The following is a 19,777-nucleotide window of genomic DNA, read 5'->3' on the forward strand; positions in this document are numbered from 1 at the left end:
TGGCTGCGGCCCGGTGTGCCTGTCCGGCCCGGGCTGCGCGGAGGGGGCGGCGGGCCGGCAGCGCGGGGCGCCGGGCTGCCCGCAGGCTGTGCCGTGAGGGGCGGCAGGCCGCGGGCGGCCGCCGGTTGGCCCTGCGGCTCTCACCGGGGTCCTGCGCCTTAGGGCTAACGCAGCCTGTCTCGTAGCAGGGCCTGGTATAAACCACACGCAAAAAATGCCGTAGCCTTACCAACCCGTAGTGTGTTTTTAATGTCAGCGAGTGATTTGAGTAATCGTTTAGTGGCATCGTTTTCCTCCTGGCAAAACCCGCGCTCCTTGCAGATAGTCTTGAGATCTGCAGACATCCCTCCGACAGAACTCTGAATCTAGATTTCATTCTAGCCTAGAGTTTTGGTAAAAGACATATGAAGTCTTAAAGCAGATTTTAATTGTTTTGTTTATTGTCTTTTGTAGATCTGCCTACCAGCATCTATGGGAAATCAGTGTATTTAATTCCAAATACCAGTGTGTTCAATCAATGAACCTGCATCGCCCTGAGGAGATCGCAACATCCCAGCTGTGTGCTGCTGTGCCTGAGGGTTCTGAAGCCCAGATTGCCGGCCTGGGGGACATGTTGCTGGTGGAGGTGCAAGTTCTGCCAGGTTACAGCAGCATCAAAAGTAAGGTCAGGACACATCTGGCTTGTATGTGGGAAATGGATAACAGGGTGTCAAACTTCAGGCTGCCCCAGAATGGACCCAGGTGAAAATGAGTTGTATAGCATGGCAGGTGAAGCTAACCAAGCAAATAAAGACTACAAAGAAAATCTTTCAATAATGTCTGTCTTATTACCTGTGTATCAGATGCTTCAAAATACGAGTCCTCACTGTTGTGGCATGAGTCTGGGCAGTCTGAGCAATAACTCCTTGCACGTAACTCCTGTGAAATGAATGCCTCATTTGGAGAAGCGACAGCTCCTTTGCAGGAGCCCTGTTCTGCAGCGCCAACTTCTCTCTTATATTCCATGGACCCCTGCAAATCCCAAAAGAGCAAAGATGAAGAAGCAGCCCAGTCTGTGCATCTTAACCTCCATCATGTTTCCAGTGTTAGAACCTGGACCTTAGCTGGGGAGATAAAAACTCCTAAAGCTCAATCGAGGCGTGAAAATTACAAAAATGAGAAGGAAGCTAGATGTGACCGTAAAGGGTTAGTTCATCCTGGGAAAGATGCTTGTGCCTTAAAGCTGGGTTCCGAGAGAGCACAGCATTTCTGCGACATGGCACTGAAGTCCAAAGATGCTCATAAAAATCGATGAAGAGGGTCATGATGTGGATTGTGGCTTTAAGTGCATTTATTGTAGTTGTCACATGACTGAACGGGACTTAATGGAAAAATAATTTGAAATCACACAAGCGGGTGAAAGAAACCTACCAGTGCCTCGCCTGTGAAAGTGCTTTTGTGTTGCAAAGTGTGCCTGGAAAGCGCATGGACACAGCCATCAGAGAAAAGCTCACCTCTCTGTCCACAGTACGTTCATCATCTTTTGCAACTGAGCGGACAAGGAATCTTCACGTATCTTGCCATTATCAGGATATGTTTAAATGTCTGCACAGTGATTTTACCAGTAAGTCAAACTTTATTTTTCATTGTCATACTATTGCCTCAGCTATAAACTTCTCTGTGCACATAACTTCATTTGGTCAATGCAAAATTTTTTAGAGATTTTCATTGTGAGCTGTAAATGCTATCATGAAGAGCTAGAGCCAAACATCTTCATACTGGTTTAAATAGAAAATATAAGAATTGCAAAAATTCTAAAAAGTGTTGTAAATGTTCGCTTTTTGATGATGTTCCCTTATTCTGCAAAATCCTGTCTTGTTTTCTATTGTGTGTTCTGAATGTTTTTAGCAGTAGTTGACCGCCATGTTCCAACAATTTCAATATTATTAGCTTTTTAATGGCTCTGTAATATTACTGCAAAGGTACTTCTGTGAAGTTTTTTTTTTTTATCTTGAAGTTTTGTGATACTGCTGGTAGCTAAATATTATCTCCATAAATACTCTACCTCTGCAGAGTAACATGGTCTGTGTCTCTCTAAATCACAAAAGGACGTGATTTATTCTGGTGCCGATCTCCTTTGCATTGATTACAAATGTTTCTCTTGTACCAATTGTACTTTAAGTAAGTAAGAAGGGAAAAAAAAGAAAAAAATTCCATTACTAATTGCAAGTGTTTTGCCCTCAATATAGCCATGCATTTAGTGCTTGCCTTCAAGTCTGTAGGTAAAATCCGGAAAGATTTGTGTACAAAGGTAGTCTGGGCATTTTTCTGCTTTACCGTTGGGTGTTGCAGGTGATTGCAGTGATGGATTCATTTTTAGCAAGGTTTCCATGGCTGCTACTGCTAATATAGACTAAATTTTTGCAGTCCGGGTTGAACTACTGACCCGGTTCTGATTGCTCTGTAAGGCCAGTGCGAAAACAAAGAATTTCTGTGAAAGAAGATGGTGGCTTACAGGAGTGTTCTGGAGTTTGTGGTAGTGGTCGGGCATGAAAACAGGCAACGTTAGGAGCATTGGGGAATGTGGGATAACAGGGCTTCCTGTGACTGTAGCCGGGCTGGGCATTGCGTATGTGTCACGGTGTAAGTTTTGAAGAGTTTAGATTAGAGTTGCGTTGTGCAATCTGATTTTGATGTCTGCTTTGTCTTTGGGATAGGTGAGGTTGTTCTGAGATTTTACTGTTTAAAGGGGCAGGAGATAGAATTTTCATAGACGGTTATTGCAGGACTTCTGCGGGAAAAGTAACTAAAAAAGGGGTCATTTTTAGAACTAAAAGCAAAATGAGTATCTTACTCGCGTCACAACATCATACAGTGTCTCCACTTAATTCTGTGCAACTGTAAGCCCACAGCAAGGCTGCAGGCTAGTCCAACTCTTTCTCTAAGAGGTTGGAAAGGAGAGCACATAGAAAGACAGCTGAAATTCACAGTGTATCAAGATAGAGATGACTACAGCAGTGATAATATTTATAAGTGTTTGTACAAACAATGTTTTCTGAAGTGAAAGGAGAACTGTTTTGTATTAACAAATTGTAAGTTGTCTCTTGAATTTCCTTCCAGGTTTGGTGGGGAGGGGCAGAGAACCAACAAAAAATCTATCTCCCTTACAACTGTAGTGAGAAGACAACTTGGGGTTAGGTTTTCTGGGATATTTTTTGGACAATTTCCGTCATGTCTGAGAGCAATGAATTTTGAAGATTATAACTTACCACTCACTGTTATGTTAACATATGCAGAAAGCTTACTTCATTGTAGCTTCCTGTTGAAAAATGTAGTAGGTTAAATAATCAATAACTTCTTAAGCTATTTGTATTATTATAGAATTATAAATATTTTAGATTTGTTTTGAGTATTGTTTGCATTTTTGTCATAAATGTGAGCAAAGGAAGCCTTTCTAAATATCTTTTTAACATCATGCTAATTTCTATACATTTTTTGAGGTGGCGAAGAAACATTGAAGAAGTTGTGAGAAGTCTCTGGCTTGCTAGTATTTTTCAGACGTTTCATCCCATTAAAGGGAGTTCTACTGTAACGTGACAAAGAACTGCTGTCTGCCAGTTTATTGTGGTTGTGGAGCTGATACGATGGGTATGCGAGCCTTCCTGCTTGCTGTGGGGATAGTTTTTGAAAGAAGTTTAAACTGTAGCTTCTTAGCACCGAGCTTATGCTTAACTTAGTGTCAAGTTTTAGCGGTAATTGCTAACTTTATTTGCTACAGTGTGCTTGTTATAGCTTTTAACCTATGTGAAAGCGTAACTGGTTGATGGAAAAAAACCATAAAAATTGCTAAAATACTTTGGTGGAGTAGACTGATAGCTTTGCCCTAAATAAGAAATTGAGAAGAAACTTCAGTCTGTCATGCTGAGAGATTCTTGTATGCAGTTATACGATGTTATTTGTTGTTTACTTGTCTAAATTAAAATAGTTGTCGTTACTTGTACAGACTGTCTAGTGACAGTTAAGCATCCTTAGAGCTGAGCTAACCTTGCTTTTGCTGCTGGAGATCGCGTGGTCAAATTGTGTCTTCATAATTAATAAGTTCTCTTCTGAAATACTGTGCACCTCAGCCAAATTCAGCATCATATTGCTTAAATAAGCACAAAACACTTTAAAACTACATAGGAGTTAAGCTGGAACTTTTATGCTGATAATTGTTTCATGCAGAGATAAGTATTTTTCTTCTATTTTTCATTAATATATTTACTCTGATATTAACATTGTAACAAACTGAGGGTTTTAATACACATGAGGAATAGATCAATGTCTACAAGCATGCACAACCATGGTTACAGTTTGAGAATGTATCCATGTACTGAATGTGAGAGATGAGTGACATTTTTCGCAAGTGTAGGTGGAATTTTTAAAATTATTTTTTATTCCCTCCACTCCCTGCCCCCCGTCTGTCTTCTACATTTTTTTTTACCTGCTTAGTTTATAAAGTGCAGCAAATGCTTTATAAATACTATGAACATGTATTGGATTTCTGATGAAACGTTTTAGTTCTGTCTGCTTTTATAGAGTGGAGGTGAATTTCCCAGTGCTAAATGTTTGCTTAATGCAAGTGTACACACAAGTAAATTTGTTTTAATTGGTGGAAGAAGGCTTTACAATTCATTAAACTAGATTGAAACTGTGGCTTGAAGAGAGGGAATAGGATTAGAGGCGATTTACAGGTTGCTCGAAGACACTAAACAAGGATCCCCATCTTCAAAGGCTACTGGTGGCAGTGGGATGTGGCAGCTGGGCAGCAGTTAAGTAAATAGAGGAGAAAAGAAGAGGCCAGTGACTCTCAGCGCGGGGAATCGGATGCAGGACATGAGGAGATGCTTGGGTTTTGGATATGTTTTACAATGATATGAGTTTCTGATGGGATTATTTTGGCAGTTGATGAGTGCTTGATTAAATGAACAGTTTTCTGTTTAAAATGAAATTCTGCTTTGCTAGGTTAGTAGCAGCAAGTTTGTCTTAAGCTTTTTCGACTTCAGCTTTGTGTCAGCGTGACTGGGATAACATCAGAATTGTAATACTCTGAATGATGACCAGCCCAATTCGGTCTACAATTTAGATCTTTATTTGACCAAGAGTTTGGTCTCTTTCTGATTCCTTTTCAGATATTTAATGATGTCGAAAGTGCATGTTGCTGTTCGTACTGTTAGCGGTTCCAGTTCCTCAGACTTTGACCTACAAAATCTTAGACTTGTGGTTAGAACAGGGCTGGCTACATGGAGAGACTTGTCCCTGCGTCTCTGATTTCTAACTGCAGTTTTTGGTTAATCTCGTCAACTGAATCAGGGTGAATCTGATGGGGAAAGGTATAGCAGCCTATTAATATATATTTACTTTAGTTCCATCAAGTGAGCAATATTTATGGCTAACTTCAACACTTCTTAAATCCTAAAGCAACTTTCAAAGGACTCTATCCAGCTTTATCTCTTGCAGGGTGGAAAAAAAGGGAGGGGGGAGCTGTGTATTCTTACACCATCAAATTTGCTTTTGTAATTTATTTTTTTTAATAGTAGTAGAGGCTATACACCTCTAGCAGCAGTTCCTCTTCATGCTGTTAAATATTCTTTCCCTAAGATTATGTTAAAGAAAGCCCCTTCCTCTGAAAACAAAATTAAATGAATTTATGACATATGCCTGCGTATCTCTCACTTCTAAATTTTAACTGCTTGCTTCATATTTAGTGTTATAAAACCGCACTGCATTTTTTTTACTGCACTAGGTGCTCTGCTTTGGTAATAATGTTGCTGTTTATTTAAAAGATACTGTTTTTACTTGCTTACCTGTCTTGGTTTTTTGTTTATTTGTTTAAAGTGTATTGGCAGAAATTGTTTATGTTGGTTCTTTGCCTCCACCTGATGCTTTTCCGTTAAAAACAGATCAACTAAAATGATTCAATCAATTTTCTAGAATGCATATGGGGGGAAACTTTCTGTCCATAGTGTTTTCAAATGGAACCAGTAAGACTGTGGATACCTTTTATTTAAAAATTTCTAATATTCCATGGCTTGCGGGAAAGATCTAAGCATTTTTCAGAGGGTGTCTTCTGTTGAAATAGATGAAAGGCACACTCCTGATGCAAAAGTCTGTGAGATTTGGCCTCTTCACAGCCTCTGAAAAATGCGATGAACAGTGAATATACCTTGCTGCAGGAAGCCAATTGTGACAGGCTGCTTTAGGGAGGCAGGGACAGTTTTATTTGGTACCTGGCTGCAAAGGTTTTTAATTCTTTCGTACAGAACATATAAAAAAAGTTGAATACTAAAGACCAGTAGGGCTGGAGAACCTGTGAGAAGTTGCTAGAGGACATGACGAGCTGAGGAGATGAACTCCAGCAGAATTTGGCACATTAGGAAAACTGCTACTGGAACAGGGCATAGTGGGCAGAGAATACAAAGAAGTGGGGAGTCTCTGAAAATGAAAATAATTTGGGCAACAGGGTGGCCTGAAGTGGACAGAAAAGATTTAGTCTCAGATATGTGAACTAGGATTAATGTAGCAGGATACACAATCACTTCTATTTACTATTGCTGTTGTTACTTAGTTCAAGTGTCAGAGTGTGTATCTAAGGGTTTCAGCAATGCCAGTTGGTTCAAATATAATTCCCCATTTTGAAATCTGGAATTTATGTTTGAACTTCTTAGGTATTTTGTTTCAAAAAATAAAGCCTAAAATATTTGAAACACTTGGGAAAAAAAAAAACAAAAAAAAAACCGACCACACAAAAATTGAAGAGAACTTGCATCCTCCTGACACCCACCCTTAAGATATTTATAAGTGTCTGTAAAGTCCCCTCTCAGCCTTTTCTTCTTCAGGCTAAACAAGCCCAGCTCCCTCAGCCTTTCCTGGTAGGAGAGATGCTCTAGTCCCCTCATCATGTTTGTAGCCCTCCTCTGGACTCTCTCCAGTAGCTCCTCATCTTTCTTGAACTGGGGAGCCCAGCACTGGACACAGCACTGCAGACGGGGCCTCCCTAGGGCAGAGTGGAGGGGGAGAAGAACCTCCCTCGCCCTGCTGGCCACACTCCTTTGGTTTTGTCTTTGTTCTGAGCAGCACTGTGGCAACCTTACAATGAAAGTGTGCATCCGAGAATGATAACCTGTACTTCTAGGGTGTGTGTGAATGGCAGGTAAACATTGCTGCAAGTCCTCTGCCTATTTATTATATTTACAATATGTGCAAAAGTAAATAGAACAGTTCTTTCCTCAAGGTTACTTGTATTTAACAAATTGGATCTAATTCTGTGCTACAGTTTTAAAAAAAATCCAAAACCAAACAAAAGCAACAACAACAAAACCCCAAACAAATGGCTTGTCTAGCGTTTTGGGGAAGCTGTTTTTTTATCTCCTTGCGTGTGTGTGTTTCACAAGCATCATACAGAATGACTGGCAAGGGTTTCTTTCTGTTAGTGGACTGAATTGTGAGGGTTACACTGTCTCAAAAGTACCTCTACAATGTCATCTTTCACCTGAAAGTATCTTGTCTCAAACTGTTAAGTCTCTTCAGTCACTGCTGATAATATAAAATATTGGTTGATACTGTATTTTGGGTTTCTTTTTGAATTAGTTTACTTATTTCTTAGTTGACATTCTAGAGCAGAGTTGAAAGAACATATGGAAAATCACAAACCTGCTGCGCCCTTCTGTCTTCATTTTGGGATCAAGTACTCAAAACCAGATGTCAGACGAGTTGACACCACAAACAAATCCATCAGAAAAAAACAACCGAAATGAAAAACAAATGCAAGAGAAAGAAGAAGGCTGAAGATAATCCTGTGTGCTCCAACACAAAAGCAACTAGAAAGAAGGATTCAAGTTAATTTGCATGCAATACCTACGGTAGGTATGACCCATGTTATAGCAAAATTTGCATTTTGTTTGTTACTCTCCAAGTAATTCTGTAGATCTTCGTTGCAGAACAATTGATAATGCGGCACATTTATTTATTTACTTATTTATTTTTACAAGAAAGCTGCCCACAGATAGCCCGAACAAAAATAAGGTACCCTGTTCAAATAGCTGTCTTCTACTTGGTTTGTGGTAGTACCAGTCTTTTGAATAAAGTAAGCAGAGGCTGATCAAAAGGTGTTTCTAAAGGTTTTCTCTTATATTTTCTTACAGGCAATAACAAAGTGGAGCCACTGAGATGTGCTCTTTGAAGACCCCTGGCAGTCTGTGTGTAAACTGGATGAAAAAACTGTGACAATGTACAGCTTCCTTTGCAGTCATGGCTGCGTTTCTAAGAGGCGTGTTTATTGAAGCCCCAGTCTTACCAGTTAATGCAAAATTCCACTTATTTGCAGTTGTAAGAGTTCACACTAAGACTTTGTCTGACCTCAGGTGTATGCCGTCTTCCAAAGAGGAGAAGGCATTTGATGCTTTCCTGATACTCAAAAAAGATCTTTTTTTCTTTGATAAAGAAGATAGCAATCTCTGGTAGCCACTCATCCACAAGTTGACATCATGCAATATTCTAATGATAGCTTTTCAAGTGTGTAGATAGAGAAGATACTGTACATTCTGTTTCTCTAGGTTTCTTATAAGTATCTGAGTTTCCTTTTTGGGGATGTTCTTTTTTTGTTGTTGTAGTTTATGACCATACATGTCTGTTACTTTATTAGAAAACATTTTCACAATAGATACCTTCAGTTTAACTAGAGAAATCACTTTCTGACTTTTGAAGTTGTGTGTTATAATCTAATCTATTCAAATTGTCTGTCAAAGTTTTTTTTCTCCCCAAATAGCTTCTTTACCCCACTGTTTTTTAGGACTGAAGTAACTGTCTTACTGAATCTGTATTTCCTGGTTTGAAGTTGTTTCTGCTGATGTGGAAAGACATACATATGTGTTTTAGTAGCTTACTGAAATTGGTATAATAAAAAGACGGGGAAAAAAGGGATTTGGGTTTCGAAAGTCAAAGGCCTGATTACATGTAGTGAACTAGCAGCTTTGCTAGTAGGTAGGGAGCAGACTGACATAGGGATGATGTACCTTGCACATAGGCATCTGTCTTTTTTTTTTTTTTTTCAATTAAGTAGTCAGTTAACAAACCTTGTCATAGTCAAAGCACAGTTCAGTCGTCACAAATTCACAAAGCTGGTAGATAAGTTGCTCCCGTGTTCACAGTGAGATACTTTGAAATAAGTTGTCTCAGTTTTAAAGAAGTTGGAGAAGTATAAGGTTAAGCACTTTGTATCATTGTATCGTTACAACAGTTATTTTTGCGCCAGTGGAGTATGGCAACCCAAATGTAGTCTGAGGTTACATATGAAATGTGTCATTATCTGATGAGAACGCATTACCTGCTGTTTGGGAAGTAAAAAGAACAGTGGAGGACTGGGTCTCTGGAGCTATCCGTGGGAAAATGTTTGTAATTACTGCAAAGATTAAGAACTTGAACTTTTCATACCTAGTTCTGACATGAGTTTTGCTGTTGGTACAGCAAAGCAAAATTCATGTTACATCTGTTTCTTTCTTACAGCTTTGTTGAAGGGCAAACTAATGAAACTAGCAATTAGCCATATTACCAGCCTGTGGCTGTCTCTTATTTCTTTCCAGTAGAGGCCCTGACCCCACGGCAGCACAGAACCTGTTGCGAATCGCAGCCAGGTCAGTGTTGTGTCCCGCAGCGTAGGCCGAATGGCTGATGGCAGAATGGCAAAAAGATCATGCTGCTACGCCGTGCGTCTGTGCTGCTGCGCGGAGCGCCCGAGTGCCCCAGCAAGTAGCCACAGTTTCTCTGCTTCCCGGAATCGTCGCTCGTTATGCCTAGGTTAACAGACTCATTTGGGAAATAGTTTAGAGTCTATTGACACGTTGAAATTAGAAGTTGGAGAAGCCTTTGAGCTGCAGGAGATGTGCTGTCGCAGGGCTGGGCTGCGCGGCTGTACTGCTGGCTGGCTGGCGGGGCCTGCTTGCTGTGGCTGGGTGGTTTTCCCAGGAGGGGGCAGCACATGAACAACTTCACAATGGCTTTGGCTGCTCCGAGGCTGTTTCAGTGTTCCTCTTTCCCGGTAAACCTCAGTCCAGGCTGCCTCCTGATGTTAGAGTTTAAAACGATGATTTCTGCCAAATTTATTTGCTGCAAGGGTAGCTGGAATGCATGAATTGGAAGTCTTCATTCTTTTCAGTATTAGGCAGCAGAATTTATTTAGTAAAATCTGTGTCAAGCTTATTAAAAGGCAGTTGTATATGAAGGCTTAAGATTTTTATGACTGTGGCATTAGGTGTATGTATATTTTAAAGGATAAAACAGCTGAACAACCAAACCACATGACATTATTAATGTCACTGAAGTCTTGCTTACATCTTTCAAATATTTATTTTCTATATTTCAAGTTAAATCAACATAATATTACAATGCAAGATAATGTCCTCATGGCCATTTTTCTCCCATCAGAAAATAAAAAAGAATACACTAAATACAGCGATGCTTTCAATTCACATATTAATTAATGCATTCATGTACAAGGGTGGCTGGTGCATTCTGCTGGCAGCACATGCGAGTTAAAGGCCTCAATTCACAGGGAATACTAGTGATACTAAACGATATAACCATATTTTATTGTCTTAAGCAACAAAGTACAGTTTTATCATCTCAATCTTTATGGAGACATACCATGTTACTGATTTGGAGTATTGGGGTTTTTTTACAACTGTGGGAAAATGCTGATTAGTACCTACCATTGCGAATTTCTTGAAAGTGTGTGGCCATAATTGTGCTCAAGTTACAGATCAAGTAAGTAGTTAGCAAGAAGTCACAGAAAGAGGGCAGTCTAACCTTTTCAGTTGCTGAGTTCTAGCGAATAGTTTGTGTAAAAAAGGGAAAATCATAGCGGGAATCAGCTGCCTATAGTCAGTGTTCAAAAGCTAACTGGGAAGAATGAAACTGATTCTGAACGAGATTGATTTATTGATAGTCTTGCCTGACTGTTTCATTAAAATCATAAGTGTTATAATGCATGTTGGGACCTTCATGGAGCCTAAAACTTGATCGCAACTACTCAAGACCCTTTAGTCTTAATGGGCTGGAATTTCCTACTGTCTCAAGCACCTTATTTGCGTCTGAAGGATGAAAGGTGACATCTTCCATATTACAGTTCCAGGTTCTTTTGGACTTGTGCTCCTTGACCTTAGAAGATTGAACCAACCCTCCTAGTAACAGCGTCGTCTTTCTTTGGTGCTTAAAGAAAAAAGAACACATCAGTATTTGCGGGGAGTTTGCACCACAAGCACTGCATAAGATGTGCACTGCCCACGGTATTATCATAATTCTGAAATCTGAATTTAAAGCTAATAGATGCCCTGGAAATAGGCAACTATGCTTACATGTGTTTTTAAGGAGTAATTCAAATAGGTAGAAAATCCAAATAGCTCTACTTTTCTCCAAAGCATTTAATCCCTTAACAAAGGAAGATTGTTCTGTTACATCATTGTTAAAGATGTCCTTTAAATGCATAAAAAGTACAGTTTTAATTCTGATTTCAATTAGTAGGAATATTAACATTTGCCTAGTTTGTGAATCAGCATGTTATACCTTTGAACTACTGGACTTGTGCTGGATTCACAAAGGTATTACAGAAATTAGCTTCTGCGCATTTGGGCTCTGCTTCATAGCTCTTCTGTCTGTTCTGTAGGAGTTTAGAATCTAGATCTTTGACAGGCTTTTTTGTGATGGCGTTTCCTCTTGAAAGATCACAGATGTTTAGGGAAGAGAGGAAAAATCAATACAGACTTATTCAGAATGGCACAGCTTGCCTTTCAGAGTTGGCTTTCATTTTGAAGCCTGTTGTTTAAATCCCAGATTTTTCCATATAGGCCCTCGGTTCTACCAAGGTCACTGTTTTTTGGCTTTCACACCTTCTATGCATTGAACACTTCAGCAGCTCCCCTCAGTACTAAAGTTCCCTCATGCAAGTTAAGGGCTTTTATTCTTTGAGCAATGTACGCTTTATTTCTGTGGTGCAGCGAAGTGTTAATCCACACAAATAACTGAGGATTGAATCCCTTTTTGCACCTTTTTTGTTTTGAATACTGTTGCATGAAATAATAGCTACGTGATTCACTCTTGATTCAGAATTAGCAGGAAAACTCTTACCGGTAGAAGTCTTGAGTATAATGTAAACTAATTTCATTGTTTTCTATAATACTTTGTTTTCAAAATAGCAGGACTTTAATTACCTTCACAAAAGTTTCATGAAAACAGCTATGTTTTCATTATAGAGTGTTTAAAGAATGAGTAATCCTGTTTATTACATCTAACGTCAATGTAGTGTGTGTATGTGGAACTAGTATTTACTTGGTAATTAATTATTAACAGGTATGATTTGAAAGGACATTGTTTCCTTCTGCTGAGTGCTGATCAATGATCTGGGTAGAAATGTAAGCACCTTTTAAACCTTCTATGGTTTGCTTTCACAGGAAAAGGATTTTAAGGTTGTTCTTTGCTTACACTTGTCCCCTTGAAATTATTGTGTGTTACAGATGTGACTTTACAGCGTTATAGGCTTGTTTGTCAGTTTGTGAACAACCAGCGCTTCCTCTCTTGTTGCTGAGTTTGGAGGAACTGTAAGTGCTTAAGGCATAGGGTTAAATGGTTCTGAGGTATTCTAAGCATGGTGTATGGAAGAATCTGGAAGATCAAGGAATCGGGAACAGCAGACCTGTGATCTGTGTAGGCCTTTTCAAACGCTTTACAATTTTGTTCCGTAGGAGTCCTCTCTTTGTATAATTTCCATATGCGTTATTTTTCCTTCTAAATAGATAAATTGCTGGCCTGAAAGAGTAGCATGTCATGCAAATGAGAAAGTAGAATCTGTCTTTTTCACCCAGACAAAACAATTCTAGAAGTCTAAGGTGGACCATTCAAACATCCAAATGCAACCATCTGATATAATCAAGTTGCATTGTGCAGTATTGGCTGCCAGTAAATTACTCAACACAGCAAAATATGTCATTCTGGGAACATAAATAAATAGTTGAAAGATAATAAACTAATAACGGAAGTACTTGATTGTAGACAGGTCTAATAGGAATCTTTGTGCTCTCATCCCTCGGTAATGATGTCAATCTGTCCTAACTAATAGCTTTAAACTCTCGTGATAAAAGGCATTAAAAGCATGAATTAACACAGTGACTGAGAAATGTCATCCCTTCAGACCACTTACGCAGGAAGGATAGATGATGATTTTCCAGCTGTGACAAGGTTCGTTTCCTTTCTGGCAGGAAGCGTTCCTGTTGTTAGCTCTGCAGAAACATGTGGGAGCGCATGCTGGCATCAAAGCCTTTCGCTGCCAGCACTGCGAGTGCAAAACGCAGGCTCAGGGCCTCCCTGACACAGGGTATGTGAGTGCACGCGGGGAGACTACATGTATGTCGTCCTTATGTTACCGCTTAGAGAAACTGCTTAGGGAGAAAAAGAAAGTACTGCACAGTTGAACATGAATGCTGTGTAGGAGTGCTTCTTTTGTGCTGTGAAAAGGATTTCTAGAGAAAAGGGATGTTTTTTTTTTTACCTGTTGGTAGTTCTCCCTCTTGCACTGAATGTGCAAAAACCAAACACTAATCCTGATTTAACAAAACAGGCAAATTTTTAACTAAAGTGGTTTTTGTGGCATCAAGGGATGTTGATCTTTAAAGATATGTTTGAATTGCCTTCCTGAATATGGATATATTTACAGAAATCCTGGCTGAGGATCTATATTTAGAAGACATCTATGGAAAAGTATAGATACTGCAAAGACAAGGACAGCTTATGATCCTGGCTCGTTAACAGAGATGGATGTCTTCACTGGTTCAGATGCATGTGGACTTCAACCAGTTCATAATTTTTTGTTCCACACTGGTACTCCATGGCCAGGAAAGAATGGGAATATCTGCTCAAAACTTTTTAAATCAACTTGCACATACGGGCATGTTTCATTTTTTTTAATATAGTAGAGTGTTGCGTGTCCACCTTGGCTACATTCCCTTTCATTTTCTGGAAAGCTTCCTGCTTCAGTTCTCTGTTTTAAAGTTTAGTGTTGAACCTCTATCACAGGCCCAGCATCTTTGTGGCTGATGCTCTGGGGTTCTTTCTGTCTTGGTCAAGTGATTTGTTTACATAGACTTTGCGTTGCCATGGTTGTATTAAGTCTACCAGTCTGCCGAAAAAGGCACTTGCATTAGAAATTCTGAATTTACACAGAAGAACATACTTTGTATCACTGTCTGTCTGGAACTGTTGGATCTGCTCCAGCTTGTTGGTATTAAAAAGTGAAGCCTTTCTCCTTTTTTCTGAACTGAGCATTTTACAGGATTGGAAAGTGAGTTTAACTGGATGAACAGGATGGGAATGTGCTATGTGGCGTTAATGGCCGTGTGAAACCTGCTGCTTGATGTGTGCGGACAGGGCAGTGGGGAGCCGGTTAGCTGCTTGTGATAATATTTAAATAAATCAGCTTGTGGAGGACTCGTCCTATAGGACCTGGCAGCGTAGTGAATAGGGAATATCCACCTTTGTCCACACTGGCAAATTTTAACTTTTCAGCGGGTTGAAGAAACCAAATACTCTTGTGGTGGTTTGGCAGGAGTGCGGCGCTCCGACACTTGAGCGACGTGGGTGGTGTTCCATCCCGCAGCGCTGGAGCTGTGGCAGCACGGGAGAGGCAGAGGAGGGTAGGCAGATGTCTGGCAGGAAACATAGGTGTGAAGGGGGCTGAGAGACATCTCATGCTACTGGGACAGATGGCTCTCAGTCTCTGTGGTAGCAAGTGTGCCGTGTCTTCCAAGACAGGCAGTTGCTCTATTAAACATTCTTAGCTTATGTAGAACGCAACCGACAGGGCATCGAAAGGTACAGGAAAAGGAGAGTGATACCCAAAGAAGAGATCACTGACTTCTCCTAGGAGCCTGGCTAGGTGGTGTCACTGGGCACTGTTAATGATGTTCAGGTGCATAAGCAGACAAGTAACCAAAACCATGGAAAATAAATTAGACTTTTGCAGAAAATGAACAAAAGAAGTCACTGTCTAGAAGGAGGATTGCAAATCCAGAACTGTTTCCTATTCCTTGTTCTGCAGCTGACCTGCTATGTAACCTACAGCAAACATATTTAATGAGTTTTAGGAAGCTGCTTATTACCTATGAAAATATAGTTTATTATCTAGATACCAAGTCAATGACAGTTGCTCCTGAAAATGTCATCAGCCTCTTCCTGTTTAGTTCTCCATCGACAACTGGGGCTCAGCTTGCAAAAAATGCTTTGTTTTTGACATCATGCTGACTATGTAGTGATCACGCAATGTCATATCCCCTGCATTAATTCTTAAAAGATAACACTAATAAAAATGGAGCTGCAGAGTTACTTGTAATGACATTGGTGTGAAATGCTGCCTTGAGGAGTTCTGTTATTATACCAGGGTTGGTGTTAGGACATAGATTCTTGACATATATTCACTTTTCATTATTTTTTAACTCAAATGTATTTGTTTGTTAGGTTTATGGGGTTTTTTTGGCTGCAAAAATGAAAATAGGTTTGCCTATTTGGGGGCTGGACCAAATGACCTCCACAGATTCCACTGAACCTTGACCATTCTGTGATTCTATTTGATTTTTTTTTTTCAGACAGTGGTTAGGTTCATTTCAGGTTTGGCACTGTAAGGCTAATATTTCAGAATTTTAGTACATCAGAAAAATATGAAGATAAAAATTGTAAACTAGAAATTGTCCGTGGGAATGTAGATGAAAGGGGAGGCTAGTCCTGTAAGAATGTACCTCTCAATGTTTTTCTTATTGAAAGTTGTCACTTTCCTTTGTATTTGTTACCTAAATGTTGCCATTGCTGTCTTTACAGAAAATTCTTTATGTGCTTTCTTCATTAATTTAAAATTATTTTCCCTTAATGTCACTTCCTTCTGCTGCTTGAAAATTTCCTGTTCTGCTACATTTCCCCTTTGTTTGTTTGTTTTTAATTGGTGACATAGAGTATGCTGAAAGCTGGCCCTCTGAACTTTGATTCAGACAAAAAGATCAAAACTAAATTTGGAAATGGTTCAGGCCAGTTTTTCCTGATTACACTTATGGTGGCAGCCGAGTTTAGATGCAGTAGGTCTCCTACTGGTAAAACAGACTGTAGCCTTTAGCTGCCTAGACCATTATTTAAGATCGTGCTTCATTAGCAAGAAGATCCTGTGAAAGATGAGCTGTGGCTTTGAGGATGCTAAGACGCTGATATTCTTTTGAATTTCACCCACACACTTTGTGTTCCCATAGAAGATACTACAGCCTTCATATTTACTTTTCATTTCCTGGTAGGTGAGAAGCCTTTCAAAGGAGAGATCTGCTCTTGCGCCTCCATTGATGCAAGCTCTCTGCAGCAGCACTTCCGAACACGCGCTAGTGAGATGCCCTGCAAATGTTGACTCTGTTCATATAGTAGGTAAGTGTAAATAATCCTTCTGTTGGACAAATTCTGTAAGTCTGTTGGCTTTTAAAAAACAACAGCAAAACACCACACTCCAATGTATGCACTCCTACCCATCAATAAAAGCCAAGTCAAACATTTAAATATATTCTTGTTGGGAGCTTGGTTCTGTGAAGGCTTTTTTGCTTAAAGGGATTGCTTTCCGTCCCTTCTTTATGACTCTTCTTGTAACTACTGCGTAGACTGTGCTGGAAGATGTATGGAACACTCATGTGATAAATACAAAAATAACCAGTAGAAGGTGATAGTATCTGAATCTTTGTGTGAAGGGATACTGGGACAAATGGTAGTGACTTGTATAAAACCAGAAATGCGTTAATTCACTAACTGCATGTCTGAATTTGCTGTATTAGGTGCCCCATGCTGCATTTTCACACTGATTTTGTCTGCAGTTTTGCTTGTAGTGTTTTGATTCCACCCTCCCGCCCCCGCCGACTGAGGAAATGATCCCATTTCTGACAGTGTCAACACGTGTCATTTTGCAGTGTTGGCAGAGTGTGTCATGGGATGAGTGGGAGCATTAGCTAGTCTTAGTAAAGCCAAAGTACATGCTCAAAGTGTGTACGTAGCAGCCTTAAAGGCTGTTTAAATGTTAGATTCTTGTATGTTTAAACTCTGTATGGTAAATGATGTACTGTTTGCATTGGTTTTTTTAAACTTGAAAGATTTAAACTAAGTTAAGCTAATGTCCACAAGTCACTTTTTGAGATGTGCAGAGGTTGGTGGAGAGATGGCTTGATTTGTTTTGGTTTGCTACTTATGTGGGGGAAAGCTTAATTTACCCTGTTTCTTTATCTGTCGTAATAAAGGTAATTCTGATTACAGAACTAGTATGCCTTTTGGAGAGTCTTTTGATGCCAGAATTAAAATCTGGAAATGCATCTATTGAAAGCAATAAGATATAGTGAGCTTAAAGTAAGTTCCTTCACAGAGACCTTTTCAGTATCTGGTAACGGAAGAATAAGGAAGAGGTTTTTTTCCTGTTTTTTGTGGCAGCTGTGTAAAAAGGCAGAATTGTTAACATTATCCAAATGTTGTAACAAAAAATGGGGGAAATTTGCATAATGGAATGGTCACTTTCTGGCCTTGTTACAAAGACAGATAATTATTTGCAGTTATTTACTTTCTAGGATGTGTCATGTATGTCCTAATACACGAGCAGGAGAAAATAGTAGTTGGAAAATTTGAGGGGAATGGTAGTGGTGAACTCCACAGACTATGGAGTGGAACACTGGTAACCTATTACTCTTTATGCATTATTGTAGTAGGCACAAGAAATCCAGTTTCCTCTCCTATCAGATAAGTGTTAGTTACAGGATACAGCCAAGCATGACAGGGGACTGTTAAGTCCCGTGCTACTGAAAATCTATTTTTTTAAATAAGGCATTCTGTAATACCTGTCATAGTATTTTGTCTCTTTTTGCAGTATTACTTAACAAGCATATACTTTTTCATTTGTTTGTAATCAGTCAGCCCTACTTACAGAAATCAAAGGTTTTGTTGCTTGCATATTAACAATGTGCCTATTTCCACATGCATGCTTAACTTTTGCTGTGGAACTAGTTCCATTTGAAGTTAATAGGATTGTTCTTTAATAGGTTCAAAACTTATTCTGTAATGAATGAGATCAGGAAGCGAATGTTTTAACCATTGTCTGTAAGAGTAAACGATAACACTGTCTGAAAGTACTCTTTTCTTGTATGTAAAAATTTATATTTGCAAAACAGTTAGTTCCTGTCTGCATAGTGTTCCAGACCTAAATAGTTTGGATGTATGAAATTGCCACTTGTGAAACAGTTTGTCTGGATTGGGTAAATACAGTTAAGGGTGTTTTTTTTTTTTCTTAAGTAATTTGTTTCAGGTCTAATAGTCTTCAGATGTTTAAGCCCACTAGGATATAACACCCCCTATTTCAGAAATTGTATCAGAAATACAACAAAATGTAGGAATACTGAAGAAGGAAAAAAGAAAGAAAAAAAAAAAACAACCCCGTAAGCAAACCCATCCCAACCATATTCCAGTCCCCAAGCATATACTTTACACCCACATAGGGCCCATTCACTGATTTCGTGGGCTGTATTCAAAAGTGAGGTGTAGAGGGCAGAAATCATACATGAGCACATGGATCTGAGAGTGAGCAAGACTCAGGATGGCATAACTTCAGTGACGAAATAGACAGAAAAGTGTCACCTCTAAACTTTTCCAGTAATCTGATTTAGTTCATGAATAAATATATATTGTTCACTGATTTTCAATTAGAAAAGAGTTTCATTATTCAAGCTCTCACCCGTTAAGATTATTTATGCTTTGAATTTACCAGATACATTGAATGAAAAACAAGATAGTGAAATCTACAGTGGCAACTGCTCATCAAAATTCAGGATTAGAGTGAAATTTAATTTTAAAGTGCATCTCTGCATGTATTGATAAGTAGATATGTTTATGTGTGTAATAAACTCAAGACTTAAAATGTGTATGCAACTGGGCTGTTTGCAACAGAGTCTTTTTTACTTTAAGACTTTTGTCTTATCGAGAACTTAGAGTTATGTAGAAGAAGAGATGTAAATTTGCTGGAGATACCTGCCTTGCTTGATGGCTTGAAAGAGTCAGATGGTTGCTGCTGATGGCACAGAGTCCAACAGGTTTGCAATTTTGTAGTTTTGCTGTCAAAGGCTGCAGGAGGATTTCCTGAAAGTTGTGCATTCCTGATGATAATAGAGATAGGGGGAGTTCTGTGCTGCTTTAATAAAAATGTATGGGAGTATATTTCATCTTTTGTGTAAATCTGAGCTTGAATATGCAAATTTTTCTATGCCTGTGTAGCAAAATGTTTACTTACATGCCAGATCAACCAGTTACATTTTGTGGTAGGTGTGAGGGGAAGGGAGGATTAAGGTATGCTTTTCTGATGAAGCATACTTCAAGAAAGTCTAGAATGTTTTGCTTGTTGCATTCATATAAATAACACCACCACCTAAGTATCCCAACCCTGAGTATAGAAAACCTGTAAATACTAGCAGCACCGAGCAGGAGGTTTTTAAACTGGTGTGATGTAAACATTGCTAAGTCTGAGAATTAATTTTAGCCAACTTAGTTGTTTAATCTGACCGCTTTGTGGATCCCCTTCTATACTCAAAGGAGAATGATGGGCATCATCACCCACAAGACATCTTAGTTTCATATGAGACATTACTTAAATGTGTGGGCTAATTCACCCCTGTTAGGGTTACTTGCTGCCTGCCTACAGCCAACTTAACAGAGGAAATCTGGAAGA

The 19,777-nt window shown here is 39.3% G+C and overlaps 1 long non-coding RNA gene across 1 annotated transcript in view; it reads left to right on the forward strand.

Moving 5' to 3' along the window:
- Positions 1-79: 79 nt before the first annotated feature.
- The window catches only part of LOC142360909 (uncharacterized), a 49,956-nt gene continuing 30,258 nt past the window's right edge, over positions 80-19,777 (forward strand). Inside the window, exons 1-2 of the long non-coding RNA XR_012763543.1 lie at positions 80-1,603; positions 16,335-16,458. This is a non-coding gene — a long non-coding RNA (uncharacterized LOC142360909). The remainder of the gene's footprint in view (positions 1,604-16,334; positions 16,459-19,777) is intronic.

The sequence above is a fragment of the Opisthocomus hoazin genome, chromosome 3 (genome assembly GCF_030867145.1).
Source record: "Opisthocomus hoazin isolate bOpiHoa1 chromosome 3, bOpiHoa1.hap1, whole genome shotgun sequence".
Classification (NCBI taxonomy): domain Eukaryota; kingdom Metazoa; phylum Chordata; class Aves; order Opisthocomiformes; family Opisthocomidae; genus Opisthocomus; species Opisthocomus hoazin.